This window comes from Acomys russatus, chromosome 31, assembly GCF_903995435.1.
Source record: "Acomys russatus chromosome 31, mAcoRus1.1, whole genome shotgun sequence".
NCBI lineage: Eukaryota > Metazoa > Chordata > Mammalia > Rodentia > Muridae > Acomys > Acomys russatus.
In genome coordinates this window covers 15077233-15104646 of record NC_067167.1, presented here as the reverse complement: position 1 = coordinate 15104646, position 27414 = coordinate 15077233, and the positions used below count along the sequence as shown (strand labels likewise).

Below are 27414 nucleotides of genomic sequence, written 5' to 3'. Positions count from 1 at the left end.
AAGGCACTTAGTGCTATGAATTTTCCTCTTAGCACTGCTTTCAATGTATCCCACAAATTTGGGTATGTTGTTTCTTCATTTTCATTGAATTTCAGAAACTCCTTGATTTCTTTCTTTATTTCTTCCCTGACCCAGGTGTCATTTAGCAGAGAGTTGTTTAGTTTCCACAAACGTGTAGGCTTTTTTGTTATTTCTGTTGTTGTTGAATTGCAGCCTAAGAGCATGGTGATCTGATAGGATACAAGGTATTATTTCAATCCTCTTGTATCTGTTGAGGCTTGCTTTGTGACCTACGATGTGATCAATTTTGGAGAAGGTTCATGGGGTGCAGAGAAGAAGGTGTATTCTTTCTTGTATGGGTGAAAGGTTCTATAGATATCTGTTAGATCCATTTGACCCATGGCATTGGTTAATGATGTTATTTCTCGGCTTAGTTTCTGTTTCAATGACTTATCCTTCAGTGAGAGTGGGTGTTGTAGTCTCCCACTATTATTGTGTGGGGATCGATGTGTGGTTTAAAGCTTTTTTAGGAGATCTTTTACATATGTGGGTGCCCTTGTATTGGGAGCATAGATGTTCAGAATTGTGATGTCATCTTGGTTGACTTTACCTTTGATAAGTATGAAGTGTCCTTCCTCATCCCTTTTGATTAATTTTGGTTGAAAGTCTATTTTGTTCGATACTAAAATGGCTACAACATGCTTGCTTCTTGTGACCATTTTGCTTGGAATATTTTTTTCCAACCTTTTACCCTGAGGTAATGCCTTTCATTATGGGTGAGATGTGTTTCTTGGATGCAAGAAGAATGTTGGGTCTTGTTTATGTACCCATTCGGTTAGTCTGTGTCTTTTTATTGGAGAATTGAGGCCATTGATGTTGAGAGATATTAATGACCAGTGACTGTTAAGAGTCTTAATTTTGATGTTGTTTCCAGTCGAGCGTTTGTGTAGTTGTGTTTTTGCCATGGGATAGTTATCTATTTCCTGGGTAGTTTTGGTTGTAGCTTGACCCTTTGGGATGGAGTTTTCCTTCTAGTACCTTCTGTAAAGCTGGGTTTGTGGATAGGTACTGTTTGAATTTGTTTTTGTCATGGAATATTTTGTTTTCTCCATCAATGGTTATTGATAATTTTGCTGGGTAAAGTAGTCTGGCCTGGCATCTGTGTTCTCTTAGGGTTTGCAGGATCTCTGTCCAGGACCTTCTGGCTTTTATGGTCTCTGCTGAGAAGGTCAGGTGTAATTCTGATAGGTTTACCATTAAATGTTATTTGGCCCTTTTCCTTGCAGCTTTTAATATTTTTTCTTTGTTCTGCATGTTTTGTGTTTTTATTATTATGTGGCGGGCAGTTTTTCTTTTCTGGTCAATTCTATTTGGTGTTCTGTAGGCCTCTTGTATGTTTATAGGCATCTCTTTCTTAGATTGGGGAAATTTTCTTCTATGATTTTGTTGAGAATAGTTTTCTGGGCCCTGGAGTCTGATGTCTTCTCTTTCTTCAATGCCTATTATCCGCAAATTTCTTCTTTTCATGGTGTCCTTAATTTCTTGGATGTTTTGTGTCAGGAGTTTTCCAGATTTGGCATTTTCTTTAATGGTTGATTCAATATCTGTGATTGTATCTTCTAGCCTGAGATTCGTTTCTTCCATCTCTTGGATTCTGTTAGAAAAGCTCACCTCTGTGTTGCTCGCCTTCTTCTCTGAGGTCTCACGTTCTCGTTTTTCTTCTGTCTGTGTGTTTATCATTGAATCCATTTTCATTTTCAGATCTTGAACTGATTTTTGATTTCTTTCATCTGATTTTTTGTATATTCCTGAGTTTCTTCCATTGCCTCTTTATAGGGTCTTCAGAGCTTGAAACCGTTTAGCTATTTCTTTCATCTGGTTGTTTGCATTTTCCTGCAATTTTTCCAGTTCCACTCTATGTGCTTCTTTATGTCTCTCACCTGTTTGTCTGCGTCTTCCTGCATTTGATTACGAATTTTATTTGTTTCCTCCATTATCATCCTCATTACTAAGGATTTGAGGTCATTTCTTGTATTTCCGTTGTATTTGAGTTCTCTGGGTGGTTTTCTTTGGGATAGCTGGAAACTGGAGACGCCATGTTGTTTTGGGGTTTTTTGCGTATGCTTTTTCGTTGTCCTTTAGACATCTTGCCGTCTTTGTTTTTGTTGGGTAGCTTCCAGAGTTGAATGGAGGGTGTCCTGATGATAGATTCACTTGTTTTCTTACGATTTCCCTAGGCTGCGAGCTCAAAGCTTCACTGGTGTGGATGTAGGAGGTTAGCCCTGTTGTTTCTGGTCTCTCACAGCCAGTGATCCTCAGTCCCTCTCTGCTGTGGATCCTGCAATTGTTCTGGGTCTCTGAATGAGCGTTGGGTCAGGCCAAGGTATCCACAGCCTTCCTGTGTTCCCTGCCAAGTCCAGCCAGGAGCACTGGGACCGAACCACGGGCAGAACTCAGCTAGATTCTCAGGGCCAGAACCGTCTGCCAAGCTCAGCTAGGGATTTTGGGCCCAAAATGCACACAGGGCCCAGCCAGAATTTTTTGGGCTGGGACTACGCACCAAGCTCCACTAGGGCCTTTTGGCCCAAAGTGCGTGCTGTGGTCAGTTATTGACTCAGGGCCCGAACTGACCACCAATCTCAGTCAGGAATTCTGGATTCAAACTGTACACTGTGTCCAACCAGAGTCTTAGAGCTGGTGGAAAACCGAGAGCTCTGTCCAGCCTGTGCCACAGCAAGGAGAACTGCGGCTGCTCTGAGTTAGCGCCAGTAGTGGAACAAGTGCTCCACCCGGACTGTGTCACCGCAGGGGAGCTGCCGCTGAGCTGAGGTGGTGCCTAGGATGGAACCGCGCACGTCACCAAAGCCTGCGCCACAGCAGGAGAACTGCGGCTGCTCTGAGTTAGCGCCAGTGGTGGGACAAGTGCTCCGCCCAGACTGTGTCCCCGCAGGGGAGCTGCCGCTGAGCTGAGGTGGTGCCTAGGATGGAACCGAGCACGTCACCAAGCCTGCGCCACAGCAGGAGAACTGCGGCTGCTCTGAGTTAGCGCCTGTGGTGAAACCAAGTGCTCTGCCCAGACTGTGTCACCGCAGGGGAGCTGCCGCTGAGCTGAGGTAGTGCCTAGTGTGGAGCAGCGTGCTCAACTACGCCTGCGCCACAGCAGGGGAGCTATGGCCACGCTGAGTTAGTGCCTCAGGCAGAATTGTTTGCTGGGCCGGGCCAATACCCGGGACTCTGGGGCCGAACTGTCCGCCGAGTCCAATCTGGGTCCAAAGGCTCCACGCGACCCAAATCCTGCCCCGAGTCCCCTCTCCCGCAGCAATTCCCACCAGCCACCACACCAATCGCCTCCACCGGAAGGCTATGAGCTGCAAACCTCAGCCGCCGCTGCTGGTGCCGCTGGTGCTGCCGCCTCTGCCGCTGCCGCTCCGATCAGAGAAAAACCACGCTCCTCCCGTGTGCAGGGGCACGCAGGTCCTCCGCACCCTGGTCCCTCCGAACCGTGGAGCACTCCCGCTGCCGTGATGTTCGGACCTCGGTGTTCCTGGCTCAGAAATCTGTGCAATTCCCTGAATTGTTCACTGGAGCCTCCAAACGCGGTCCACACTGCTCGCCGCCATCTTGGATCCCCGAAATGTGCATTTCTTAATGTAGAAGAAAGAATTGGTAGAAAAGGAAATGGAAGGGAAAATAAGGTTGTACATTATGTCTCAAATCCATGTGTGTGTGTGTGTGTGTGTGTGTGTGTGTGTGTGTGTGTGTGTGTGTATGTGTGTATTGCCTTTGTTTTCTGGCAATCAGTTCCCTTCTAATCTAACTATTCCCTGACATTTTCCCCTTGTAGTTGTGAAATAATGTCTTGTGTCATTAAGGAGCCAAGATTAATCCATGTGATATTTGTATGGACTACATATTTGAGTTGGAGTCCTTCTGCTTAAAGACTCAGACATTTAAATAGCAGCCACTGATGGTATTTAATTCATTGCTTATTGCTCCTTGCTGTGTATTGCGTCAGGAACATAAATTCACAAAAATCAGGAGTACGCCTTTCATGAGTAGTTTTATTTTACCAAACAAAAGAAAAACAGAAAGTTTTAGACCTAAGGGATTTCAGGATTTTCTTTCCGTAGCTACGATGCTGTCACCTACACCTTTTTCAAGATGTTATTCTCTTCAACAGACAGGAGAGTAAATGTATTAGCTGATAGCACTTAAATGAACTATTTTTTGTAATCGGTTTGATAGAATCTAAAAGAAGATAATACTCAAGAAATAATAAACACCCCAGTATTAACTTTCCAGATTATAGAGAATCATTAATTCCTTAATTGTAATTTTCATGATGTTGAGCTAGTAGAGTCAGGTGGTGTGGCCTATTTGACATAGTCTGCGCAATTTGTACTGAAATTATCACGCTGTTTAGTTTGTTGACAGGCAGTAGGCACTTAAAAATTTATCTACAAGGTCTGGGAAGATAGTTCAGGGGGTACAGAGATTGTTCTACAGCTTGAAAACCTAGGCGTTGCAATGTCTAGAAACCATTGAGATGACTGACACAGTAGCACAAATGTCTGTGAATACCAGGGCACTCCTATCTGGAGGATGGAGCAAGAGACGGGATGTGGCCAGTCTGGGGTCTACAAAAGTGAACGTGAGACACTGTCTCAAACAAAGTAGAATGGCTTTGTCTGACACCCAAGGCTATTCTCTGACTTCCAAACATATAGCTTGACACGCACACTGACACACAAACACATACAAACTTGAGCACATACAACATACACACACATATAACACAGACACACACAGATGAAATGCTACCTTTAGAATGCTTGCTTTCACTTCTCTTTCATTTAAAGCTCATAAGTAACTTTGTTTACCTAGGAAGTGTCTTTGCCATGCATTCTTTACACCACTTGGTGATTGCACTCTGACAATCTGTTGATAAATGTGCCTTTCTATTTGATAGCTCCCATTACTGAAATTGTGTCCTAAGGACAGCATTTGTCATGTTTCTGTGTTGTAGGAAATTGTCTAGTTTTTTATGATAAATTTATCTAAAGGCGATGTGGGGAAAAAATACCATTTTGGTAAACGTTAAAAGAGCAAAAAAAAAAAAAAAAATGTACTGGAATCCTATAACATGAAGAAAAGACAGCATGCATCTTCGTGAGAGAGCGTTTTTGTTTTGTTTTGTTTTGTTTTGTTTTGTTTTGTTTTCCTCACTCTCTAACTTATTATTAGGGGCAAAGAAAAAGAATTACTCTGAGTTAGACAAAGAGCAAATCTCCGTAAGATTAGACCATGGAGTTCCAAGCTTGGGATTGCACAGATACAATTTTACGTAGTGACTTTTCCACCTTTGAAAGTTGATTCTGTTGGTACATAAACTGCAGGAAGTTGGCCCAAAGAAGCATGAGAACTCCAAGCCGACCTTTGTATCCTCCCTCAGGGTTTTAGGAAGTTCCTAATCCGCAGCAGGAACTACGGGGACCGTGAGTTTAATTAAACTGAAAGTACCTTGTACCTTTCAGATAAAGCTAAGGGGACTGGAGTCCGACTTCCTTAGAAAGGGCAGGTGTTCAGGAAGTGCACTGCAGTCTGAGGAAGAAAGGACGTTGAGAGAATAGTGGGAGAGACAGATGTATGAGACACTCGCTGGAGTATCTGTCTCACCGGTGGTTGGATGGTTTTTAGTCACTTTTTAGCCCCTTATTACTTACCAAAAATCCAACCAGTTTCTCTGAACAGATCAGAACAGTTCTTCAGAATTATCATTTTGGTTTAAGTCTATAAAGAGACAAAGCAAGATTAGAACGAATCGTATCAATTTTGAAAACGAATTCAAAACCTTACTAAAGAGCCTTGTGTAGATTTAGGAACTAACCCTGAATAATATTGGCATGGAAGTGGGAGTGGGGGATGCGATTGTGACTCAAGCTGTAAAAGAAAAGGACTCCTGGCAGAGAGATTTCAGTGTAAGGTGGAATAAGTCACCAAGAGATCAGCCTGGATGTGCGAGGCAAGACAGATTAGTGGGTTTGAGCTCAGTCTTTGAGGCCCCACCTTCAAGTTGTGTGAATCCTTGTGGATTCATTAACCATTGCATCTTGCTTTATGGTGATTGTACCCTTAGGCGGATATGCATCAACCTCACTATATGGAAACATTGAGGAAAACATTTATGAAAAATATGATCCAAGTTCTGAAAATACAGGCCAATTAAAGACTGAGATTTAATTTCAGAATTTTACTCTGTCTACAAGATGTATATATTAATGACGATTTTCTCCCCTCATCCATCATCTTCATAAACAAAATGAAATTTTTTAAAACTTATTGACATATTACTGAAGAATCTAGCTTTCCCCCCAAAATTACACATTTTTTTGCATAAATGTGCCTAATTACCTGAATTCAGTTTTGATTAGCAGTGTTAATTGATGCAGCTGTGGATGGGATCTGTTTACCTAAATTACCATGTGCAAACAGCAATATGTCTGGGAGTGAATATGCTAAAGTGAAAATACTAATTAGCTAAGACAGATTGTTATTCAAGTCACATTGTAGAGCTTTCTAATGAAAGCCCGGATATGTCAGGGTTTTATGGTATTCAGACAGAAATGTCTATATCACATATGATTGCTAAATTTAATTCATAAGAACAGATGGGATGTCAGCCAGGCCTCTTCTGCCTTATTCCTTTATTAGAGTGAATATTTTACTCAACTGGAGATATATTCATATGTTTTTGCAAGAAACTCATTGTATGCTTTGACAGTGTGCCAACCCCGTACACAAAGCCTCGTCTTTCTCTTGACCAATGTATTCACAGATTATATCCTCCTACTGTCCTGAAGAGGAAGGGAAATATACCATCTTGCAAGTTCAGTCACACCATTCGGTTCATTTAACCTTAGAACAGAAAAGCCTAGCTAAAAAGACTAGCTTACACCATTTTATTTTTTGTCCTTTATCCTTGCATCCCAAATAACGAGAATTCAGTCTTAGGATTCTTAAAAAACTCTTGAGTGTCTCCTAGTCTACAAGGCGAGTGGTCCTTATCTGTACATGGTCTCTGTCTTGACTCCTTTTAAAGGGGCTAATCAACAATGGTTCTTTTCTAGTGTCTGGTTCGAAATGTTATGGCCTTTTTGTGTGTGGCTTTGTTTCTCTTTATCTTTGTTGACTCTTGTCCTAAAACATGACCTTAAGGCATCCTTCCAAAGAAAACATTCATATTTTACCGTCTGCTCCAGCTCTCAGCACTCATTAATGACACTGTATCTCTCAGGTATCCAAAGATTATTGTACCAACCCTACATGTCACAGTGAAGAAACAATGGACCATCTTCCCTCTCCCAAGAGGCTAAATGACTGTGCCTAATGCATGATATCTTGTCCTCCCGAAGGCTGTGCATATAAGGCCTCTTGACTTCACCTGAAGGGCTTAAGATTCCCTGTTAGATATTTTAAGATGCCGAGAGCAAAATGGGGATAATTTTCATGATGCAAATTTGAACATAATTATAGTTTGGCATATTTAATTTAGGTTTAAGTGAGAATTATAATTACCAAAAATTTAATTATTTCAATTATGCTAATTTCTATCCCCAAAGTTTTGTGTAATTTGGGTTCTCTAAGGCAGACTGAGACATAGCAAAATTATAATGGAGTTTAATGGGAAGAATAAAAAACATGAAACAATGAATCCGTTCTAGCTACAGTTTCGCTATCAAAATGTAAATGTAGTGCCATGAAGCCCAGGAAAACATCACAGGCTTAAACAAAAAACTTGTAGGGTGTGGGGAAGACAATGTGTATTAAACGTTCCATTTTCTATATCAATACCACTGCTAGAATATAATTGTGGGGTTTTTTCTGTTTTTTGGTTTTTTTTTTTTTTTTTTTTTTTTTTGGCTGTTTACAATCTAGTTAACACAGATAATCTCAGTAAGTTCTCAAATGAAATCCATATGTGTCACAGTGATGACCTTTCATTGGCGTATTTTCAGATTTCTCCTGCTTTTGACCATTACCTAACTACCATTCTCTCTAAAGGTACCTGGTGTTTACCAATGGCTGAAAGCAACTTGCTGAATGTTGTATGGCTGATCTAAGAGAGTTCAGTGCTACAGATTTAAAGTGTGTGTGTGTGTGTGTGTGTGTGTGTGTGTGTGTGTACTCAGAAACACACTACATAAGCAAAGACTTCGGATGTTGTATCTGACTAACTCGCTCAATTATTTGGGAGGGATTATTTTTCTTTCTGTACTTATGGGTTTGCTAAAGACACTGCTGGAAACCCCAGGACGATAAACAGGATGCAGCCGTAAGAAGGAGTACCCCCTAAACCCAGAGCCCCCTGTTCTCTGTAGAGCAATGCCTGGGCTGCTCATTGTCCATGAGCCTGTCTGATATTTCAGTGAAAACTGTTCTTTTCTTCTTGTGTTTCCATGTGCAGGCACGAGTGTGTTTTGTGTTTGACTCCCTGGCTGCACATGTAAGTGTTTCTGCAGGGGCACTTTTAACAAGGGAAAGGGGGTCACGGATGTCAAATGAGAGATGGGACTGTGGTGTCTTATCAGACATTCCAGTAAATTGTCTTGGGGCAAATCACTTAACCTTGGTGTGAAAAGCAGTTAATTTTAAGAATAAATATATCTATCTTTCTGACTTATTAAGGATTTATCACATGCGCCCACGGTTCAACTGATCTCCAAATGAGGTATATGACTCTTTTCTTTGAACTCTAATGGGCATGTGGGGGAGGCAGGTCTGACTGAGGCAAAGAGAGAAAGACTTAATCCTTTGAAGAAATTTTGATTTAGTTTGACTACTTCTCAGTATTGCTAATTTATTCTAAGATTAATTTGACTCTTCCTGCCTCACTTATTATGGGCTCCCTTCCCAAAGAGTAGATTCAAGGCTCCCTGAGGGAAATCCGCTGCCTCAGTAAGCCTCTCTCATGCCCTTCACGCAGCTTTATTCCTAAGAGGCAGTAGGCACACAGTAGGTGCTCTAAGTGCACTTGGAGTGACTAGTGGTTACCAGATTAAGAACCGTGACCACTAATCCTATTGGTAACCCCTGAGTAACAATATTACAAGATCTGTGTCCCTAGCCTAGGGAGCCAAGCCTTCTGGGGACACTGAAAAACTTCTAAAGCCTCCAGATCTTTGAAGAAGCTGGAAAGCCTTGATTAGTTTGTATTCTGGCCAAAGGAACGCTCATATTTCCCAACAGATGTGAGTAACATGAACTGGTTCTTCAATAAGTGTGGCTTTTGCTACCTTGGGTTGCTGCACATTTTAAATAAAGGAGGTTTGGACTGTGCACAGGTAACTTCACTTTTGGGAATGCGAACAGTATAACCTTGGGGTAATTCTTAAAAACTCTTCTGGGCCCTAGTTTACCCATATGCAAAACAGAGGTAATACTTACTCCTTGCACGTTGGTCGCACATGTTTGTATGATGTATGCTTTAACTTAGTATCATGAAGAAAGTGGTAACTGTACCCACTATGGAAAATGCAGTAATTCTGTACTAGAAACCAACAGAGCTGAGGCTGAGGAAATGCTCAGTTGGAAAAGCTGCGTAATGAAAGCCTGAGGACCTGATTTTGGATCCTTAACACCCACGCAAACCAGGCACAGTGGCACAAGTCAGTAATCCCAGCACCAGGAAGGCAGAGACAGGCAGATCCCAAAAGCTTGCTGGCCAGCAAGTCTAGCCAAATTGAGCTCAGTCTGGGTTCAGAGAGAGACCTCGTCTTAAATAACAAGGTAGACAGTGATTTGGAAAGACACCACAACATCATTCTCTGGCCTCTTACATTCATTTACATGTGTAAAGATGAGTGCCTCAAGCATGCACACATGCACACATGCTCGCACATGCACATGCGTGCGCGCGGGCACACACACACACACACACACACACACACACACACACACACAGAGAGAGAGAGAGAGAGAGAGAGAGAGAGAGAGAGAAGCAACTCACTAAATTACTTAAACTTCTATGGAGTAAACTTATATGCATGTCTTATGTCTGAAAGTCTATGTGTGCTTGTTCAAATATGTATAACAAAGGATAAAATCAAATGCTTGGCTTTTTGAAAGTATGTGACACATGAGCTTCAGGATTCCTGCTTTTCTATTAATTTTTAACCACTAGCGTTTCATAGATCAAAAAACCCATTCTGTACCTATTGCCCTACATGATTTCACACCAACAGATGAGGACAAGTAGCCATTGCTTTCTCACCTATAAATGGAGCATAGCAACTTACCTCAGGCCTCCTAGTGCAGGACGAAAGGGGAGAGGGGTGGAGGAAGAGAGGAGAGGGGAGAATTGAGGTAGAATACACTTGGCGTCTTTTCCCGGACTGTTTGGATAGCAGCACACATTGCGTGTGTCTGGGGGTGTTCCCTGTAACAAGCCCTGCATCTGAGGTCAGAGCCCAGGAGACTGAGAAAATTCATCAGGCCTTGGCAAGCAGAAAATTTAGCTCTCCTCCTCCAATACACATGTATCAAACTACCCTCATGTCATGTACAGTTGTTACACATGTAGTGTCTGTGTTATGATTAGGGCTTGAGTGGAAATGGGCTGGGTCAGAGTTGGAAAAGTTGAGACCAGGAACTGAGGTCTCCCTTAAGCCTGGGAAAATGTCCAGGCATCTAAACATGGGGAAGGAAATGTCTAAGAATGTCTTTTAAAATGAGCACATAGCTAGGCGTAGGAGCCATGCCTCTGTCCTAGCAGGAAGATAGGGTTCAAGTGTTCAGGGTAAAACCTGGGAGGGAGAGAGTAGAGAGGGATGCCTAAGCCCCCTTTATCTGTGAAGTGTTTTAAAAGGTATTGTAGAATCATGGAGGGTAGGAGGCAGTGCCTTTAAGGATTCTAAACTAGCAATCACCCAGCTGTGATTATTGACCTATCCTTCAAAGGGACGATGGGTAGAGCTGTACGACCTGCCTCTTTTCATACTCAGGATATTAGGGAATGCGTCCATTCCTGTATCTGTCCAACAAGAATGTGTTGGCTAGCAGGCTACACATGTAAGCTTGGAAGACAGACAACCTGGGTTCCTATCCGTGCTGCTGTCCTAACCAGGGGCACGGTAAATGATGGGAATTTTCGGCTCTCTCGTCTGGAAATTTGAGTTGACTATGATAAGATTGACAAAGGGATTACGGATGTGTGGAAGGAGATTTCTACCACAAAGCACACACTTGGGGGATGGAAAAGTATTTGGAGAGCTTAAATAGTCACATATTATGTTCACAACCAGTGAATATAGTTGATAAATAAGGGCTATCAAACACAACCCGTATTCCACGGGGCTGCTAGACCGTGGAACTAGGAAAGGCCTTTTAGAGACAGGGCAAACAATAGCCAGGATACTTACTTGCTGTACAGTGTGGTGCCGAGAGCAAGGCATTCCTTTATTTAGTAGGTTCAGTCTTGCGAACATTTCCCCAGTAACCACTGTTAATTTAGGGACCTATGACATCTGTGCAATTTAAATAGGACCAGAGCTCCAAACCAAAACACACAGGGCATGATTTTCTATTCAACATGGTTGAATAGGACCATAGCCACACCTGGGCCTTTGATTCATGAACTCCATGGGGCTAATTGACCCTGAGTTTTTGCCCTCTCTGATAGTATGGAGCGTAGAGTTGGGGTGCGTTTGGACTCACTCCGGCTTCTTACATACAGAAAAAAAATCCAAATTAGATTTTTGTCATTAGCTTGTCAAGCTTATCTTAAGCCCACTTAATGAGGTCTGCAATGGAATGTCTTTTATGCTCTGTGGCCTTTGTGCTCAGTCTGTTACTCTCCACTGTGGCCGAGATATTAATGAAGTAGCCACGGTGTTCACTTGAGGTCCGCTGCTTTGGAAAACGCACCCTTGCATGTGTTTGAGCATTTAAATTCCATTTCCTAGTTTTTAGGGTTCCCATCCTGGTGGGGCATCCGAGTGCTAGGGAAATGAGACCAGCTGGACATGACAGGCAGCCATTCAGCAGATTGCATACACATTGCATTGCAGAAAGCCAATGTACATATGTCTGTCTGGATGGGCTCATATGTTGGATTCTTTCTGTTGCACTCAAATGGTTGGGATTTCAGTGAAATGGCTTACGTAGAATGTCAGCACAGAGAATTTTTCTGGAGGGGTAAACAGGGCCTTGTGCCTAGCCATTCTGTCAAACAGAGCTGTATGTGGGAGCAGATGAATGGCCTGTGTGCATTTTTTTTTCTAACTTTCCGTGGTTGTTTTCCCTAGCAGTCACCAATCCACAATATAAATACACTTATTGCAAATACACTCCTATTCCCTGTTTTGAATTGCTTTCTTCATTGATCTCCCTGTCTACCTTACTGCTACAATATAAACTCTAAGGACAATTTTTTTTTTCCTCTGCCACTTAACCCTATAATGTCTGGCATGTGCTAATGCATAAATTGACAGGGACTGAGATAATGAAATGGTATATTTTGTTTTCCCTCATGCTGAAGGCAACACAGCGGGAAGTTTCTTGTGTGATTGCAAACAATGATGAAGACGATGCCCACCTAACACTTCTGTGATGTTTGCTATACACTAGACACTGTCCTCAGGACTTTACCTCTACCACAAACAGAAACCTTTGCAGCGGGGGCCGCAGTTCTCCCAGTTTTATGAATGGGAGCGTTGAAGCATTCGTCCTGTGTAGCAGCCAGGTTGAGATCCATTTGCCTGATACCGTACATTACACGGTATTGAAATGTGGCCTCTGGGGTTTCATTGTAAGTCAGCTCAAGAATTTATCCACCATTTCAATTAGCAAAACCTATCACAAGCATGAGTTATTAGTTCCTAGTCATTCTTAAATATGCTATTCGGTTCAACCCAGCAGTGCAAGGAGAACAGTCTTACTCTGAGATGCAGTTATCTAGCGAGGCACTCATATTCCCTGTTTTGAATTGCTTTCTTCATTGATCTCCCTGTCTGCCTTATCTTCATTAGAAAAGGGGAAAAAAAACCCAGCATGATTGATGATATAAATTACCACTGTGGGGTTCTGTGCTGGTTAATATAGTGTGTTAACAAGCCCAAAGCATATTGACAGGCTGAATGGAAAATTTGGTATTGAGGGTTTAATCTTAGCTTACTCATAGTAAGTCAAATTCATTTGAGGCAAATTATGATAGACCAAGGAGATTTAAAAAGAAGCATTAGCACACACTCTGCATTTAAGAACGAATGTGTCGAATCGGTTGGGTTGCTTTGGTCTATTTTCGAAATTATTTAATTGGTTTCTTAGCAAAGAACAGGTATGGTGTGATAGGCTCTGTCCCAGGTGAATGGGGAAGCCAAAACAGAATTGTAAGTTCCCTAAAAACAGATGAACATTAACTCTCAGATACATAAACTGACCATGGTATAGGATGTAATGGCTAAAACATCCTCCTGCCTCAGCCTTCTGAGTACTGGGAAAAGAAGCACATCCATTATAATCTAATTGAATAAAGGTTTTATATATAAAATTATGCTTTGAAATATGCACACATCAGAGAATGCTTCAACTGAACTGAGCAATGTACTACCCCACAGACATTTCTCTGTGTGTTGGGAACATTTAAAATGTAGTCTTAGTAATTTTCAGAACTGCGTGTGTGCTGGTTCAAACTCTAGTCACTTGATTCAAAGCGTAGCTCTTGAGCATATTCAGCCAAAATCAATGTTGTATCTTTTGACCATATTCCCTATGTACCCTAACTTCTACTTTCTTTCCCACACCCCCGGGACCATGTTGCCCTCTTTGAATTCAGTATTTTTAGACTCAATATATAAGAGAGGTCTCCCTGCACCAGGCTTATTTCATGCTATCGCAAATGTCAGAGTTTCTTCTTTTTAAAGGATGATGGCATTTCAGTTTTTATTCATACCTCATTCTCTTTATCCACACATCTGTTGAATGAGACTTAAGTTGATTCTTTTCCTCTGGGCTATTGTGATGGGTGCTGCAATGAACAGGGGCCTAGCCTACAGGTACCTCACCAGCATACTAATTTCATTTTATTTTTGTAATTTGCACCCAGTGTGAAATTGCTGGGTTCTGAGATGACTGTATTCATTCACGCTCCCACCAACGGCCTACAAAGGTTCTCATTGTCCCACATCCTTGTCAGGGCATTATCTTTTGTTAAGAGTATCCTAAGAGTTATGACGTCATTTCCCCATGTGGTTTTAATTTTTATTAGTAATTAGTGATAGGAGGGCACTTTTTTTTTTCCTTTACCTGTCAGTCATCTGTGTATTATCTCTTGAGAAATCTCTTTCTTCTCTTTTGCCTCTTATTTATTTGGGCTACCTGTTTCTTGCTATTGGGTTATTTGGTCCTCCTATGTTTTTCATATATTAACTCCTTCTTATCAGATGTGTAGCTTACAGAGATTTCTTCACATCACATTTTTTTTTTTTTTTTAGTCCCTTCTCTCTTGACTGGGTCCTTTGATGCACAGCTTTTAAGCTTTTTGCCATTTCCATTTGTCTATTTTTCTTTTATTATCTGAGTTCTGGGCCATAAAACAATCATACCCTACACTTATGTGCAGATGGGCAGCACGAACTGGACTCAGGGTATCATATAGGGTGGGAAGAAGAAGATACGTAATTGGGAGTGAAATGTGGGTTGGTGACCTGGGAACATCTGGGTGCGAATATGATCAAAACCAATGTATAGATATATTAAACTGTGAACATTTCAAAGAATAGATAAATAATAACATCATAACTTATCCCAGTATCAGGGAGATTTTTCTCTTTTTCTTCTAGTAGTTTTACGGCTTCGGGTCCTACGCTTAAGATTTTAATCCATTTAGAGTTTCTGTATGGTATGAAAAACAGACTCAGTTTCATTTCCCTGCACATAAATGCCCAATTGCCCCAGCATCATATTTTAAAGAAATAGTCTTTCCACAATGTGTATTTTCTGCATGTTTATTGAAGATCAGTTGACTGTTAAAAGTGTTAGTTTATTTCAGGGATTTCTCATATAGTCTATTGGCCTAAGTGTCTGTTTTTTATGCTAACCCCATACTGTGTTCGTTACTGTAACTTTGTACATCTTGAAATCAGGGGTTCTAATGTCTCCAGTAGCTTCATTGTATTTAATGAAGAGAATATTTTATTGTGTGCTACATTGTGAATTTTAAGACTTTTCCTCATTTTGATGGAAAACATCATGGTAATTTTTATAGGTACCTTACTGAATGTATAGATTACTTTGAGCACTATGTGGGTTTATGAACCTAAATACCTGGTAGCACTTGTCAAGTAGGAATGGGGCGGGGGAAGCAAAACTGGGTTCACTACATCTAAAAACTGAAGGCAACCAATGAATTTTAAAAACAGTGAATAGAGATTGCCTGGGAAGAATTGTTTTTATTTTCTTCTTTTTGTATGGTCTAACTTTTTTTTAAAAAAACCAACTATAGGCCAACTATATTATATCTGAACATTATTAACATTAAAACAAAGTCCTGTGTGAGAAGGCAGAATATCCTTTATGGATCCAATTTCTAGATCCTGGATTGCTATCTGGAGGTCATGTGCTCGCTCTCCCAGTGACTTGCAAAGTATGTAGAGGGGCCTTTATATACATTTGTGTTTAGTGAACTCATGACACGGGCCCTTTCCCTCCATAGTCTTGCATTCTCAGCAACATGCAAGCTATCATAACGGCTGTGCATCCTGAAAGCCAATGAAATACCAGCTTGGGGCCTGTTACTGCCATTCTCCTTCTCAAACTAGCCCGAAATGCAATACTCTCGGCCTCTATGTGGTCCAGTGGAGAGGAAAGGTGAGCACTGAATGACACTGGGCAGGAATGCCCTGCATGGGATGCCAGTCTCGTGGCGCAGAGTCCATGAGGTCAGGTTGAAAGGCACAAGGTAAATGGAGTCATGAGTCTGACCATTAAAACTTGCTCTGCTGCATTGAATCATAAACACAGCTAAGCTGCATATGTATTGGGAGAAATGTAGAAAGGCAGGCTTTTCTCTCTCCTGGTTTGACTTCGTTCTGATGGTCAGGAGTGTGTGGTACTGATGTGGCCGAGGTACTCAAGAAAGGTAGGTTTTCATGACTACAAGCTCCAAACGTAGGCGGTGTTGGGTAAGGAGAGGCAGGTCTGAGGAATGAGCTGCACAGGAAGAACAGAGATACAAACCAAGGTTGCCTTTCCAATTTCTGTAGAATCTGTTACTGGGAAATGTATCTTTCCTTTCTCCTTCCGTATACCAGGAGGCCAAAACACTCTTCTGTGAAGCAATTACCATGCACCAGAAGTTTAAAATTGAAGGAAAATTAAGAAAAAAATCAAATGATATTTTGGTGGAAACACCATTTCTTAGGGTTCCAAGTGCTATATTAACACCTTTTAAAAATAGCTAATTATTAAAATGAACACCCTGGCATGGTGGTACAGATCTCTAAATCCTAAAACTTGGAACCAAAGGCAAGAAGATTAAAAAAAAAAAAAAAAAAAAAAAAAAAAAAAAAACAAAAAACAGCATGGGCTAAAAAAAGAGCTTCAGACTAGCCCTGCATATGCAGTGAGACTTTGTTTCAAAAAATAAATAAATCAAAATAGTGCAATACATTCTTCATATAAATGCATTGTGTTTTGACTATAAAACATGATTCTTGCTAGAGGGATACACCCGTGTCACTTCATTTAGGTAATTTAAAGTATAAGCTGGGTGCAGTGGCTCATGCCTGTAATACCAGCACTCTGTGAGTTTGAGGCCAGCCTGGTCTACAAAGCATGTCCACAACAGCCAAGGCTACACAGAGAAACCCTGTCTTGGGAAACCAAAATAAATAAATAAATGAATGAATAAAGTATGATTAGTGACTCGTTACCTCTATATTATAGTCTATAAAATAGTTATAAATTTCTACCTGCTGTTACAAAGTTCATATGAACACCCCATTCTTTCTTCTATGGGATGAATTCATATTCTAGAATCTTTATTTTCTTGACTACTTTTTGGATGGGGGAGTAAATTTTTATAATGTCATGTAACTGTGGATTCATTGTCTTGTGTGGTATCTTTCCTCAGTGTCTTTAGGCCCACTCGTTTACCTAAATGCACGCAAAGTTAAGGTGGTATGGCTTTTAACCTTCTAAATCCCAAAATTAAAAGAAAACGAAATCAATCACAAATTGTAGACTCTTTATTTGTGTTGTTGAAGATGGTGAACAGAGCTACAGTGCCCAAGCTGCATATGTTTCTTATACTTGCCATAACAGCCTTGACTCATCACAGAATTATCACTGTTTTATAAAAGAGAAGCCTGAGTTAGTTGTAAGTCATCTTTTTCACGGTTAGCTCAACTGACTCCAAAGCCCACGCTCTTGCTGCCACGCCAGCGTCTACCATTCTACTGCCTCAGAAGTAACATCGATTACAAATATAAAAGAAGGACTGATTCGAGTTTGTGGAGCATTGTTAATACAAACACAGAATATTATTATCCCAGTTCTCAGAACTAGGCTTCTCTGTCTTCTCCTTAACGGAACCACCCATTCTGTAATTTGTTAAGCCATCTACAAAACTGTGGAAAGACAGATCAAAGAAGGGGGTTGGGGAAGGAGAATATAGACTTCACACCGTGTGTTTGGCGTCTTGTAAAGGAAGTAAAAGAATGATATTTGGCTTTTTGTTTCTGTTTGAAGAAGAAAGGGGGTGGGCAGTATAAGGATAAATAGAGAATATTCCTGTGGTCATAATGACCAAATCACGCAAAGGAAGGAGAGGTAAGACTTGGGACTTACTTCTCCACCTCTCTGGCCATTGTACCCCTCACAGAGTGAGAGTGTTCATAGCTGGAGATGTCATGCACGAAGAATACGCTAATTTCGTATTTTCTCTTCACTTTCTTTTGGGGATAAGCATTTGGGTTTTCAGCCGTTTATTATTTCAAAGGCATCTATATGCTAATACATTTTATGCTAATTATTTTCATGTTTGCCCCCCCCAGGTTCTGTTTCACATCACCCACCAGGGAGGATCATCTCTCATGAAAACTTTCAAATTTGATTTTGAAAATTTATTCAGGGAAAAAAAAAAGTTTAAGCCACGCTTTTCCCCCCAACCCAGGAAATAATATGCTCCAGAGAATCCTCTAATTCACAGAAAATGGACTGGGATAACATTTCCGTTCTCGTACTACCACAGTCCTCTTGAGAAGGACAGCCAGGTACACAAAGCATTTAACATTCTGACATTGAAGTGTTGGAGGAATGATGAGAATGAAAATCTAATAATATGCTTTGAGGAGTCACTGAAGTACTCAGCATGATCCAGGGAGGAGGAAAGGGCGGGTTTTCATTTCTCTACCTTGTCTGGGATATGTTTCTGCTTCTCTTGCTATGACGTCACATTTTAATTGTGTGTTGTCTTTCCTTGACATTGTTTCTAAACAGCTCATTGTAATCGTGTTGATGGCTGTGGTTGTGGCTGTGGCTGGGGCTGTGGCTGTGACTGTGGCTATGGCTGTGGCTATGGCTGTGCACACAGGAAGGACCAGGTAAATCAAGAAGTTCGTGCAGTGATCTAGTCTGATGGTTCTCCCAGCACTCTCATGATGGAAGTTTTCTTTATGAAACTGTCATTTGTTTTAAGAGAAAATTGCTATTTGGGAAAAAAATTAAATTAGCTAATTAGCCTGTCTTTGAAATATTTTTCAAGGCATTCCTCTTTTGAAGGTAGATAGGCTTAATATATAATTCCCTGACAAAATGCATTGAACATAGACAATTTGGGATGGTGTTTTACATTCCTTGTTGGTTGGAAATTGGACTCCTTTTGTTTCGATGTACTTTGGGGGTACCAAAATCCCCTATTACACTCGCCATATTGTCCTCAGTTTTGCTTTGTACTGAAGAAAAGGCATGAGCCTGAAATACTCGGGGGAAGGTAGCCATCGTGCAAATTTAAGCTCATTCTGTGATCAGCCTCATCTTTGGTTCTTCCTCTTTGCACCTTTCAGCAGCTGTGCCTGAATGCCTTCCTGTATTTTAAATGCTTCCACTGTTATCCTTTAAGAAATGACATCATTTTGCCCAGAAGTGTGGCCCAGATGTTGGTATATCTACCATTGACACACTCATTTGAATGGCCCTTGAGTTTCATGACATTTTTGTCAGTAGGAAACTGTCTTTTCAGGTTTGAAGTGGGGGCTGGGGGAAATAGTCCCTTTCTGTAAAGGGACCTTATACCTTAAGGAGCTGTCTTCAGATAGAGGGAGATCTGAGGGAAGAAGCCAACACAAGACAGTTGAAGATAGAGAGGTACAAGTACCAGAAAGCCAAGCAGTGTTTTGACATTTATAGCCATACTCTCTATAAACAAGATGAACCACGGCTAGGGATATAGTTAATAAATCAGCTAAAATAGACGGTTTTCAAGTAACGATAAAATAGCATTTTGTTGAAATCTGAGGATGTATCATACATTTTGCTGCAGTCAAAGAGCTGTAGTATTTTGTGTGCTAAACTCCAGTGACCCATCATTATTTTCTTTTTATTCTACCTACTTACCTGTGATAATAACAAAATAGCGGCACATTTCCCCTTTCAAAGTTGTGCCTCAAGAGTGATTCACTGAACTAACGCATTAGCCCTAATACAGCCATGGTTTAGAGGTACTCTCTCCTCCTCATCTGCTTGGTTTTTTTTTTTCAGTGCATAATTCAAAGATAACCCAAATAAGAGCAGCAATTTGTGTGTCATTAGGCACCAGAATTTACCTGATAAATTCTGCCCATGAGTGTGTTGTATTCCTTGTGAGCTAAAAGTTCCATGAGGACAGGAAAGAAATCTAAAAACAGAAGCTGGTTCACAGCTCTAGAGCTACGCACAGCTGCCTACAATTAGCTGTGTTGAGGTAAATTTTCAGTGGCCCAGGCTTAGTCTGGAAGATCAGAAATGCTAGTTCAGCACTCCCCTAGGATATGCCATGTACAGTGTCACTTGGGACTATATTTCCTGGTCTGCCTAGCCTGTGGAGTATGGACCAAAGCTTAGAGCTTTGTAAGATATCAACAAGTCTCAGTTGGAGTCCCAGTTTCAATACCAGCACATTTTCTTTCTTTCTTTCTTTCTTTCTTTCTTTCTTTTTTTAAAGATTTATTTATTATGTATACAATGTTCTGCCTGCATGTACACCTGCACACCAGAAGAGGGCACCAGATCTCATTATAGATGGTTGTGAGCCACCATGTGGTTGCTGGGAATTGAACTCAGGACCTCTGGAAGAGCAGCCAGTGCCCTTAACCATTAAGCTATCTCTCCAGCCCCCACGTTTCCAAATCTAGACAAAGAGCCTGACCTCTCTCCGTCCCATGCGCACATTCAGTTTACTTAAATTGTCTGTAAAGACTAAATAAGATGATGTATCTTTTGGATGTTCCACATAATAAGAGTTCAACTAATGTACTCTATACTTAAATATTACCTTCTATTATTACTGCTATTTTAATATGAATGATTCTTGATATTATTGCTGCTGATGATAAAGGATACAAAAACCTTGTTTTTGCAAATGAAACAGATGATAAAGATAAAAATGTAGGAAGCTTCATACGTTAAATGTGACTTAGGGGAGACCTATAACACAAAGGTCTATGAATTTTCTTATTTTTTTAAAGTTCTTAGATGTTGTATGAGGTGGAAAGTTTAAAATTCCACCAAAATTTTGTTGTTTATCTCTAACCAGTACTGAGGTGACACCTAAAGAAAAAAAAAAAAAAAAAAAAAAAGGCAATTACAAGGAAGAATTTCCTGCCCTCACTGCCAAGAACCCAGATGTCCAGTTAATGAGCTTGCTTCTTGCCTTTGTCAGGAGCACTTGACATTATGCAAAGCCTCCTTGGCTTCCTTCGTTTCTGGTTGTGATGGTCTGTGGATAACAGGGCTGCAGAACTGTTCAGCATGAAGGCTGTCTATAGGAAAAGACATCTTGCTGGTTGAAAGGCTCTAGTGAGCTGCCAAGACACCCCAGTGGGTCCAGGACATCTTGGGAAAGCATGCAGACAGGTCTCAGGGCCATTCAAAAGTTTAGCTCTGCTGCTAAACAAGAGTGAGCCAGCCTGTGTTTGCTTCCCCACAGAAAGAGAAGTCAGATGTTAATTAAAACTTTGTGGGGCTGGGAAGGATCGTGGCACTCTGTATTGAAAAGTCAGCTTTAACTTCTAATTGGATGCCAACTTAAAAAAAAAAAAAAAAAAAAACAGAAGAGAGAGGCAGACAAAGAAAAAGACCCACAGATGTATTTGCTAACAAAGGTTCTTACTACTTACCAGTCTCCTTAAAGAGGGAAACCTCTGTCTTCCCATTGTATTTGAGAGGACTTTAATGACAATAAATCTTTAGAAGTATAATATTTTCATTGGACATTTGTATGCTTTATTTAATTCCACTCTCCTGTAGGTTTCCTGCTTCCCCACAACCACCTTCAAAAGCTATTCTAAGAGAAAACGGATGCTCACTCACCACTGTGCTTCCTGGCCTTTCGTCTTCATCATTTTTAGGGATTAAGGCATAGTATCAGATAGGATTCCCTGTTCTTAGCATATAGTAGAAATGAATTAAATAGCAGTTCAAAGGAAATGGCTTCGCTGGACTTCGACGGATGCTTTCCTGGGCTGCCCTTCCATTTTGTCAGCCCGCGGAGGGAAGACTTAGTGATGTCTCTTCAAATGGGCAGGACTTTTTCACAGTCAAGAGCCTGAGGACTCAGTAAGAGTGGTTTTCATTTGTAAGATTGCCTTCCTCTTATCTGCTGGTCTTGTCTCCCAGTCTGTCTGTCTGTCTGTCTGTCTGTCTGTCTGTCTGGAGAAAGCAAAGTCAATAAAAATGATTAGAGTTGGCATCTCACAGCTGTACACCCTTAAACCATGGAGCAAAGCAGTGCTGGGCAGGAAATATTTTTCTGACCTTTTCAAATTGCATCCAACTGTCTTGGGAATTTCTCAGGGACTCGAGGTAATAAGGTTCAATCCGTTTTACTGCCTGCCTTCAAATTTGGTTCCTTTGGAGCAGGATCTTATCTATCCCTTGCATTCTGTCCTTGGCATCCAGTCGCTACAGAAACCCATGCATCTCATCTTTTTCACCCCAACTTAGTTTTTTTTTTTTTTCCTTTCACCACAGCATGGAATCTACAACCATGCCGGCTTTCCTCTTACTACCCTCTTCAAAAGCAAAATGTTAGAAGGACAAGAGTTTGATTATGTGGCCCTTTAAGTAGTCCTTGTTGGATCCAATTAGCTTTTAATTTGATTCTATCTTAAATCTCCATTTTTTACCTAGGTAATTTGTTGCCTCAGTGGCCTTAAAAAATAAAACTTCTTCAACTTAACTACACCCTGGGAACTCTTTTTTTTTTTTTTTTTTTTTTTTTTTTTTTTTTTTTTTTTTTTTTTTTTTAAATACAAAAGAGGCCAAAAAACATGGGACTTTCTTTTGTTCTGAATCGATTTCTGCTTTTCTTCCATGAGTCCGAATGGAATGGACAAGCTCCCTGGAAAGGATGGGAATTACCCAAGTGTGACACATTAAAAGGCAGCTGAGTGGCCCCTTTCTTCACTGTGCTCCTTGAAGGAGAACAAAAAGAGAAGCTGGGGACACATTTTTCCTGGCCCCTTGAAAGCTCCTGGTGTCAGGAAGCCTTGACAAGCAGTTAAAGAGTTCCTGTGACTGACCCCAGTAGTCACAGCATTGCAGACCGAGTGTAACTCTGGTGTGCAGGGCATTCCAGAGCCAACAGCACACTGTGCTTAGCTGTCCAATTTCCTCTTCCTAGACTGTTTTCTAAGGAGAGTAGACTCTTGGCTGCAATGCCACATGATCTATGGGTCCCAGAGCCTCCTTCTAACTTGGGAGGCAAGTTCATGAGTAAGTAACCAGGCCATTAGTCTAAGGATGGCCTTTTCCAGGTGCCTCTTTCAGAGTTGATTCCCTTCTTGAATAACTGTTGGGTTTTTATCACATTAGGTCTATGGCTTCCTAAAACTTGGATAGTTCCAAAGAACCCTATTTAGGAAGCAGACTTAGATGAAGGGGAGGAAGGAATCTAACTTTCTATTTACAGCAGCGGCATTTGTTTTTCCAAAAACTAGACCAGGCATCCTTATACCGAAGTTCATCTTTCATAGCATGGCTTTCTTTTGGTAAAATGTAAAATGTTGTTTGGGTTGTGTTGTGATTGGGTTTAAGTGTAAGTGGCTATTTTGTCATTTGAACTTCATCTGTCTTATTGGTGGCCTTTGGGCCTGATATCCTTTGCCAGCCTGGACAGGGTTTGCTGGTACCTCAGTAGACACCAAGTAAAAAGGGGTAATGACAGCTTCTTAAAATTTGCATTTCCCCACTATTTGAAATAAGCTTAGTGTCTTCTTACCAATTGAAGAGTAAAAGTTTTCATGTGTGGTAATTAAAGAGGGTTGCCTTGTGGAGGGGAGCTATGGTATGCCTGAAGAGTCACAAATGCAGGTGTCCACGTTCACATCCACGTCCACGTCTGTATATGTGTGTGCAGCCGTGTGAGAGGCATGCATACTAACATTCCAGTTGGGTTTGGAAGGCAACAACCATGCATTTCAAAGGATTCTAGCTTCTCCCCATGGATGCCCATCCTTTCTTTCTTCATTGGAAACTTAGCTGTGCCTCGTCTTTGAGAACACAGGGTGCATGTTATCATGCTGTGCTTGGTGTTGCCTTCTTCTCATTCCTAAAGCATCATTACTTTTCCTACCTTCAGGACCCATAAATAGAGTGAAGCCACTATGTAGCCTTGCCACTGAAATAGTGAAGTGATTTCAATCTACCAGAATTAAACCCGGGTGGATGCGCATGTACCACTGGTTTATTTTGTGGCATGCTTGACCTTTGGAAGGCTGAAATGTGAAAGGAACGTTTAGATGGAGAGGCACAAGGGACAAAAGAACCCCGGATAACAATGTCAACAACACCAATGCTTGCTGCTTCTTAAAAGATGGTGACAGTCAAGTGGGCAGTAAGATGGGGACCACAGTCCTCCGCACAGAGGGGAGGAAGTGAGGTTGAGAGGATTTACAACTAGATTTGCTTTGAGGAGGCAGAAGGAAGATGCAAAGAGGATACTTTTACATGGGAAAGAACAAAAGTCGCTCTGTGGTGCTGAGTGGTCCTTTGGCTTTCCTGCCTCCTTTCTCCTCTCCCTGTATCTCCTCTCTTCCTCTGTCTTGCTTTGTTTCTCCTCCCTTTTTTTCTCTTTTTCAAAGAGAGGACAGAACCAGATTACACTGTTGAAGCCTCCCTTTGGCTTAAAAAAAAAATAGAGCTGCCATGTTTCCTCGGTCAAAGAGATGCCTTCATTAGGGCTACCAGTTTTCATGGTAGCCAAAAGTTGTGACTGGATGATTGTTGTCACCACACCCTTTCTTATTACTTTAGAATGACAATACAGGGACAGAAGGCCTTATCCTCACAAGCTTTCATTCACCTCGCCCATGTTGGTTTGTGTTAACATCTACCCAGTGTCAAAAGAGGCAAGGTATGGGAAACAATTTGATGCAAGACTGTGGCTCAGAGGCATTATTTGGGGGGCAAGGAGAGGGGAGAGGGCAACCTGTTTTTATTTGGATAATGTTTGTCTATTGGGCTATTTTGGGAATATTACATTCCTTCAAACATACAGCTGAGAATTTGTTTTCTATTTGCTTCCAACATCTCTGCAACAATAAAAACAAACACTCTGCATTGCCAAGGCAAGCTTGTTACTCTGCTGTCTGTTCAATGGAGATATCGACACTCGGGGATTCAATTTTCCTCTTGTGGTAATGTCTGATAATGCCTCACGATGTGGCGCAGGGACAGGGCTCTGTTACTTAACCAGGGCAAACTGGGCTCTTCAGGTTAGTACAGCGTCACTCAGGCTCCTACGCTAGGGTAGGCACCTGCCCAGCACATTGCGTGTTTCCAAGCATGTCAGCGGATGGGAAATTGACTCAAATCTAATCAGAGTTGTTGGATCTTGAAGGCTGTCACCAACATTCACTGTGTACACACTTGGCCTAAAGAAGGTGCTTGGAAGATTCAGTCAGCTTTTCACTGGAAATGCACACACCCTTTTAAAAAACTTACTTTCAGACAGACCTACATGCAAAGAGTCAGGATGGCTTTAAACGCAAATGCACTTTCAAAGTGTCCCTGTCCCTCCCTTGCTCCTGCTTTCTCTCCTCCCTTGGGTCTAAGGTCTCTTAAATATGCATACAGGCTTAGTTCAGGGTCCAGGGAGGTCTTTGTGCTTTGCACAAGATCTCCCATTGATTGTCACTATCAACCTTCTCGGAGGCACACTCAAAATCACATGAGCAAACAAGAACAAAGCATTGTCAGGCCACCTGCTACACCCAGCTTTTCCGCACTTTGCTTGCTGACAGCATCGCTCAGTCAGTGGCTCCGGAGTGGCACACCTGCCCATGGGCTGTGATCTGCTGGCAATTTCGGCTTGCTGTCAGGCTGTGGCAGTATTTATTTTGCTTTAATTGGAACCCCACTGGCACCCTGTGGGATTCCCCTCCCCCCCCCCCCCACCTTGGCAAGGCAGTATATCCACACAGACCTCTAGCACTGTTGCCATAGTCAGTTGTAATATTATGTTCAGAAATATTAACGTTGGGATCAAGGTTTAACCAGAGCCTGGGTTAATGGGTTTAGCGTTTTGACTGTGGTTTGGATAGGCTTAGGAACTCATGATTTTTTCTCAGTGTTCATCTCTGGGTGGAAGCAGCACAGTGGAAGCTCAAATTGATCACTTAGTCAGAGTTTCTTTGGCTTTAGCTTTTTAGTTCACTGCATGGACCAGAGTGAAACAGAAGAGTAGCTGTCAGTATTGCCAGCTGCCACCCATATTGAACCAGTACGCAATACACACAAGTGGTATGGCACTCTTATGTGCAAATAGCAGTCTTATAGTTGTGTATTTTCCCCCCTTTCAACTTGAGCCAGCATAGCAAAATGGCTGGAAAGCCTTACTTTCAGTAAAATTAAATTACTTAACGTTTACAACTCAGTCCAGTTGATCTTAACTTTGGGTGTCAAAACAAGGTTTGTTCCCTTGGTCTCTGTGGACAGTCCGTTGTGGTATTTTTGGTTCCAGCATCTGTTTCTCTCTTGTGCTAATTTTATTTATATCATTAAAGTTCACGAAGACTTAATCATTAGCCCTCTGATTTTCTAGGAAGAAAAAAAATGTTGATTTATTGAACTGACTGCAGCAAAAGAAGATCAATGTGACATCATAGGTTAATAGTGGAGAGCAAAATGCATCCGTAATTAGGAGTGAAAGGCCTTTCCTTGGTCTTTCCAGTTTTATAATAAAAAGCCCCTTGCCAAAGTGTCTTGGAAAATAATGCATTCAGACTGAGCCGAATTACCGCCTAACGCATTCTATTTATCCGTAGCTTAAAAAGCAGCTGCGGTTTTTGTAAGATGCGATGAATGTGGCATTCCTACTTAAAGGTAGAAGAGAAAAAGAACACCTCTTTGTTTTGTAATAAGGGGATTTTCAATTTAAAAGAGAGAGAGGGCAGGAGTCTGTTGTGTGGAGTAGGGTTATTACATCCACTGTACTCTATCTCACCCACCAGGAGGCTAACAATGAAGGGGCCAGGGAAGGAGGCCAAGGCAACAAGGGTTATCTTTCAACCTCAGATGCTGGATAAGTCGAAGGAGGCAGCATCGCTCCTGGACGACATTCAAAGGGCTGGAGTGATTCTTGGGAAGAGGAAAACCCTTGCCTGTTCTTTCAAAGGTAAACAGTTCGTTTCATCTGTCAGCCGCGTGTTTGCAGTGCAAAAATATTTTCCTATAAAGATATCTGTAAAGTCTTGCCTTAAAAACAACAATTGTTTTAGGTACATGAATATTATTGAGGCCTTCCCATCTAAAAGTCCATCCTTAGAATCCTGCACTTAGACAAAGGATGCACTTGGAGCTCCACCACACCTAAAAGCACGCTTTGAAGGATCTGCCAAGCTCACTTTTAATCATGAGAAAGAAATTACCCACATGGAGACAGCAGAAAATGAGAAAGTAGAGACCGTGCTGCGAATAATTCCGGCGAGTGCCAAGGGGCTAGTTGAGGACTGGCTTCATGAGGTGAATATCTTTAGCTTGTATTTAGGGTTTGGTTAGCGTATAATCATTTTCTCTTTTAGGAGCGAATATGATCCTAAGTTTATTTCCCATCCAAGCAACGCTTGGGGCATTTGTCAGATAAATGTTGACAGATTTAATACCAGCCTCGCCCTTGCTGTTATTTATGAAGACTAATTTTACATTTATAAATATGCAGAA

General features: G+C 41.4%; 1 long non-coding RNA gene across 1 annotated transcript in view; it reads left to right on the top strand.

Annotated features, from left to right (window-relative positions):
- The window catches only part of LOC127183686 (uncharacterized), a 64167-nt gene extending 37366 nt beyond the window's left edge, over nt 1–26801 (top strand). Inside the window, exon 4 of the long non-coding RNA XR_007830049.1 lies at nt 26706–26801. This is a non-coding gene — a long non-coding RNA (uncharacterized LOC127183686). The remainder of the gene's footprint in view (nt 1–26705) is intronic.
- The last annotated feature ends 613 nt before the right edge of the window (nt 26802–27414 follow it).